At 40.3% G+C, this 5,930-nt stretch overlaps 1 non-coding gene across 1 annotated transcript; it reads left to right on the top strand.

Moving 5' to 3' along the window:
• The first annotated feature begins 3,499 nt into the window (after positions 1–3,499).
• LOC130039498 (U6 spliceosomal RNA) lies at positions 3,500–3,604 on the top strand. Its single transcript, XR_008794915.1, has one exon. It is a non-coding gene; the product is annotated as a U6 spliceosomal RNA (small nuclear RNA).
• The last annotated feature ends 2,326 nt before the right edge of the window (positions 3,605–5,930 follow it).

The raw sequence follows: 5,930 nt of genomic DNA on the forward strand, positions 1-5,930 counted from the left end.
CTTTGCAGGAAAAGAAAGCCAGGTCTTACCCAGGGCTTGTGGGTCCTTGTCTTTTTCACAGAAAATTATTTCAGGAGGAGAGTAACAGTTAAGTAAAAACAGATTTTATTTGGAGGCTTTCTGGGGAAAGGGAAGGAAGGAGAGAAAGAGAGAGAAAGGGAGAGAAAGAAAGATGTTCAAGGGAGAATGCGGGCTTCTCCAAAGGTGGAGAGAGCCCCAGTACACATCTCAAGAGGGGAGATACAGGCGACAAATGTGCTCAGACACTACATGTGCTTGGACATGTGGGCCCGTGCAGCACATGGACTTGAGCAGTATATGCATGTGCTTCCTTTATTCAAGTTGGCCTTTATAGGGTTTCTTCAAGCTGCCCCTTGTGGGGCTTTCTACCTAGATAAGAGTCTGTTTATAGGGTGGTTGCCAATGGGGTAGAGTTGGGATATTGGGATAGTCTTCTTTGAAACTCCATTTCTTGACTTTTGTTCCTGCTGGAGCTTCTCTTGGAGGGTAGGTTTAGTCTTCTGTGGTCTGTGCTAGCTCCAGAGAAATGTCTTAGATTCCGATTCCTGTATCAATAAGGTATGTCCAGACAGCCATAGGACTAGCTGGTTATTACTTTCCAAGAATTCCATTGCCATAGGGTCCCCTCCCGGTTTAGTTGCCTACATCAAAATCAACCACTGAATTTGGTCTAGCCAAGACTTCTGCCACAAGTTCTTAAATATGAGTATTTTATCACCAAATATAGAAGTTGATTGCGGGTATTTTATGATGATTTTCACCACATGGATATAATTGCACTTTGGGGGGAATTTTTGTGAGTGGAGGGTCATACCTGGCAATGCTCAGGGGTTACTTCTGGTTCTGTACTCAGGAATCACTCCTGGCGGTGCTCAGGGGACCATGTGTGATGCCAGGGATCAAATCCGGTCCAACCATGTGCAAGGCAAATAAATGTCCTGCCCGCTGAATTATGGCTCCAGCCCCTATAATTTCACTTTTAACAAGTTGGTTACTATGTACCCTGTTTTTTTTTTGTAAACAGGTTTGGAGAAAAGAAACCATCCACCATGTTATTTTTACCAATCAAAATCATAGGGTTGAGACCAAAATGAAACTTTCTGAGCAAATTAGTTGTAACAATTGCTCTGTTATTTATGAAATATGAGTGAGCTTCTGAGAAATAAGCTCTCTACTTGATGGACCGTGTATTTTACTGGCACTTTCTTAAGGCTGCAGTTCTGAAAGCAAATCAATCACTGAAAGAAGTACCCTGAAATAGGGAACAAATTGTGCATTAGAAGACTCTGGAATTATGAATTCCAGTTTACAATGGAAACGTATAATTCAGAAACATGCTTATTGGGAGGACAGACAATGAATGAAGTCATAGGAAGGAAGGGCAGAGATGGGAGAATCATTAACAAAGAGCTTCTGAGTCCTCTGTTGAACAACACTGAGCTCTTTCATGAATCAATTTTTACATTGTCTTAATCTTCCAATGGGTGGAGGGGCTGCCTGTGGGCGCTTTGGGAAAATTACAAAATTTGAACTTGTTTTAGCAAAGTTCTTATTCCCTCTTGTTCTTCATTCGTTATTCCTGGCCATTCTCCTCCACATACTCATTAAAAACAGTGAAATTTCTTTCTAGTCCGTGCCATTTCACCCCCTGTATCTTTTACAGTGACTTCCCATCACTCATGGAACATTTTTGTTCCTTGATCATGGGCTCCATCTCTTTCCCAAGCATGTCATCTTCCTGAGTGACTTCACCAGTGTGAAGAATGTACTGCCTCAGAGACCACCATCTGATATCCTCTTTTCTTCCAACTTCCTTCTTTCAGAGAAACTACCTCAACCCCCATTCTCAGTCTTTATGCAGCATTTGTCATTGTCTCAGTCTTAAACTTATTTATAGATTATTTGATTTTCAGGATTCTACCATAGACTATAAAGGAAACTTCATGGAAGAGGGGACACTCATTTTATCTTTTCTCTAATACCCATCACAATACCTGGCATGGGTTATGGTCAAATACCTGTTGATCGAAGGAATCAGTCCCTTATCACAAAGCATAATGCTAATAAAAATATGCATGAAAACAGAATATAAGGAGAATGAAAAATAATTTAAAGTTTACGATACTATTGGGAGTTTTTCTTCTCAATATTTCAGAGCCTTTAGTATATGACCAGACTTGTGTATCATGATCACTGAGGTTTGGCAGGCACAGAATTGATATGAGGTATTGTAAAAAATAAAGTAATTGATGAGCCATCCAGGCATGGGCCCTGTGGTAGTTTTATATTTTTAATTAATTAAATACTAGTGCCAAGTATTGACCCCCATTTATTGGATATGCAAGGCAGACACTTTACCAGTGAGTCACATCCCCAGCCTCTTTGGCAATTTTAAGGTATATCTGCAAAGTCTTTGAAACTATTTTCTTCAAAGGATGGAGACTAATTATTCTCCTCTTCACTGATACTCAAGTGATAATTGAATGATACTAATAAAAGAATATGGCATAAGTGATGAGACTTATGAGAATAGATATTTTCAACAGCCTGGCAGCTTCCTCCGTGCTCTGTCTCTCAAATCTTAGCTGCCATGTCATCCACTCAGAACGAGGAACTGAGCTGTCTGCCATCAAACATGAGAATGAGTTGCCTCGAAAATAATCTGTCAGCCACAGTTGAGCCTTTTGATGATGGTAGCCCCACCCAGTACCTTGATTGCAAACTCATGGCAGACCCTTAGCAAAAAATACCTGAATTTGTGGCTCCTGAAAACTGAACTAATGAGTATTGATTATTTTGGTCCACAACATTTGTGGATAAATTATTACAAAGTGATAACTGATACAGGTCCTCACAGGGTCATTATTTAGGTCCAGTAGACATATTTCTGGGACTGGGAACTTTTCTCCTCTTTTTCACCTGTCCAACAGTATGTTTTCATACAAGTAAAAGGCTCCTGGTATTGGTGGGTGTGATATATGACTCTACTTCTCATGCTGAGTTTTCAGACCTTTTAGAGCTTTTGCTTGAAGTGTTTTTCTATATGTGAGAGGGGTACCACTTGAATAATGTGTTTCTAGTGATATAAAGGCCCTTAAGAATTGATTAATGCTAGAATAGTTCAACTCAATAAAACGCTGCATTTAATTCTGCAACAAACCTATGATGTAGGTACTAACTGATAAATTTCAAAGATGAAGAAATTGAAATTTAGGGATGTTTTCAATTTTAGGTAACTCACAGTCACAGTCACGGTCATCCCGTTGTTCATCGATTTGCTCTAGGGGGCCCAGTAATGCCTCCATCATGAGACTTGTTGTTACTGTGTTTGGCATATTGAATACGTCACGGGGAGCTTTCCAGGTTTTGCTGTGTGGGTGAGATACACTCAGTAGCTGGCCGGGCTCTCTGAGAGGGGCAGAGGAATCAAACTTGGGTTGGCCATGTTGGCTGCATGCAAGGCAAATGCCCTACCACTGTGCTATCGCTCCGGCAGCACATATACTAAAATTGGAATGATACAGAGAAGATTAGCATGGCCCCTGTGCAAGGATGACACGGAAAAGTAGGTAACTCAATTTAAAAAAATTAAATTTAGAAATGAGAATAAAAGAGGAATATTAAAAATCTTGAGGGGTATTCATCATAAATATCCAGTGACTTCTGCATTATAGAAAAGACCAAGAAAGTGAGTCAGTAACTTGGGAACACTAATTGAGGGAAGTTGACTTGGTGGTGGGATTGGATTATCTGCCTAAAATTCAACTATCAAGAATGTTGTAAATCATGATTCTTCAATAAAAGATTTGTAAAGGTTGAGAACAGACACAAATGGTCCAGGTTATAAGGAGCAAGGTATTTTCCTTGCTCCCAAATGAGACCTTTTCAAGGGCTACTTCATGAAAGGCCATTTGAATGCCTAATCAAGTTGACATGGTTCCCAGCTCCTAATTCCCTTGAGGCCTTAAAAATCCAGCCAGCTAGTGCATAAACAATGGGTCTACACATAATAACTTTCCTTTGAACTTCTGCCTCGTTTGAAGGAAGCAAACTGAGATCTTGAAGGGCAAAAGTGACTGCTCTTCATGTTTTCAAAGATACTGGGAGCTGGTGAATGTAAAGGGCTGTTTGTAGCTCTACATTGTGTGTCAGGAATCTAACAGACACCATCTGGGAAGTTACATGACATGATGGAACCTGATACTAGGGTAACAGACACACCAGACATGCTGGTCTGTTCTTAGTACCTCAGCCAAAGAGCCTTCATGGTCTTCGTGGTCTTCAAAAACGAAAGCAACAGGGATCTGAAGCCAAACATATCTTTGCTGCTCTCTTAGTCCTGTTTCTGCTGCTAACTGCCTCTGTTCCTTCACACTGAAACTTAGTCTCTATCCACAAGTGTATTTTCTTAGATCTTTTTGAGTTCTGACAATTTATGATTCCATGATTCCTCTACTAAGTTCTGAGAAGCTTCAATTCCATGAAGTAAAGGGATTTTACTGGCTTTATTTGGAGAGGTCAAGGCACAAAGAAAATCATCCAATACCTCTCAGGGTTCTCCAGAGGCTAGACAAATAATCTAGCAGATTGGTAAAAAGAAGAGTAAAAAAGAATTTACTAATAGCATACACACTCCTGTAACATGAGAGTTGTCCAGCAAAAATGAGTAACTCAGTCACCTTGCTGGTTCAGAGAGCATCTATAAGGAATAGACCTTGTTAGAGCACATGACATCCAGATGTCAGTTGAGAGATTCTGAAAGAAGGCACAGTAAAACAGAGGTATGAAGGTTGGAGTTTTAACTCTTCTGCTGAAAAGAGGTAATGATTAGGTCTTCCAGTGAAACCCCTTACAGGAGAGGTTTTATGTAAATATATATTTCACAGGCAATATCTATTCTGTCTTCAGGGCCACTGCAATGAAATTAAACGTTGGTCAAGAGACTTATTTGGATTAGGCAATTTTTTTCATTCCTTTGCAGGGCTGAAGTGATAGCACAGCAGTAGGGCATTCGCCTTACAAGCGGCCAACATGGCCGACCCGAGTTCGATTCCTCCGCCCCTCTCGGAGAGCCCGGCAAGCTACCGAGAGTATTCGATATGCCAGACACAGTAACAACAAAGTCTCCAATGGAGACGTTACTGGGCCCGCTCGAGCAAATCGACGATCAACGGGAGGGCCTTTACCTTTACCTTTACCTTTATACTTTCACATATGAAGTGTTTTCTTTGGTAAATATCTACAAGTTTTCTCCATTAACGTTGCGTTTGTAGATATAAACCATTAAATTGTGATGAATTTAATGGTTTTGGGCTGGAGATATGGCACAGTGGTAGGGTGTTTGCCTTGCACGCAGCCAACATGTCTGACCCGAGTTCAATTCCTCCGCCCCTCTCAGAGAGCCTGGCAAGCTACCGAGATGTATCTCGCCCGCACGGCAGAGCCTGGCAAGCTACCTGTGATGTATTCGATATGCCAAACAAAATAACAACAAAAGTCTCCAATGGAGACATTACTGGGCCCGCTCGAGCAAATTGATGAACAACGGGAGGACAGTGACAGTGAAGCAATAGAATTAACTTTATTTTTCTTTGCCCTTCCTGAAAATTAGAAAGGGAAATGATGTATGGCTTTTTATGAATGATTCCCAACAGGTAATATTATGGAAGATCTTATAATCATTTAGGAAAAAAGAGATGTTCATATTTAAGGAAAATGCAGTAATTCTGAGTAGATATTTTTCAAGTAATTTCTTTCTACCAATAGTTTGAGTACTCCCAATGTATTGAATGTATTTAGTGTACTAAATACATTTGAATACTGCCAATGTATTGACTTATTTAGTGAGTCAATACAGATACGGGGAATATTTTACTTCATTATTTTCTCTCTGATACATTTCCTCAAAG

This window comes from Sorex fumeus, unplaced genomic scaffold (assembly GCF_029834395.1).
Source record: "Sorex fumeus unplaced genomic scaffold, SorFum_2.1 ptg000086l, whole genome shotgun sequence".
NCBI lineage: Eukaryota > Metazoa > Chordata > Mammalia > Eulipotyphla > Soricidae > Sorex > Sorex fumeus.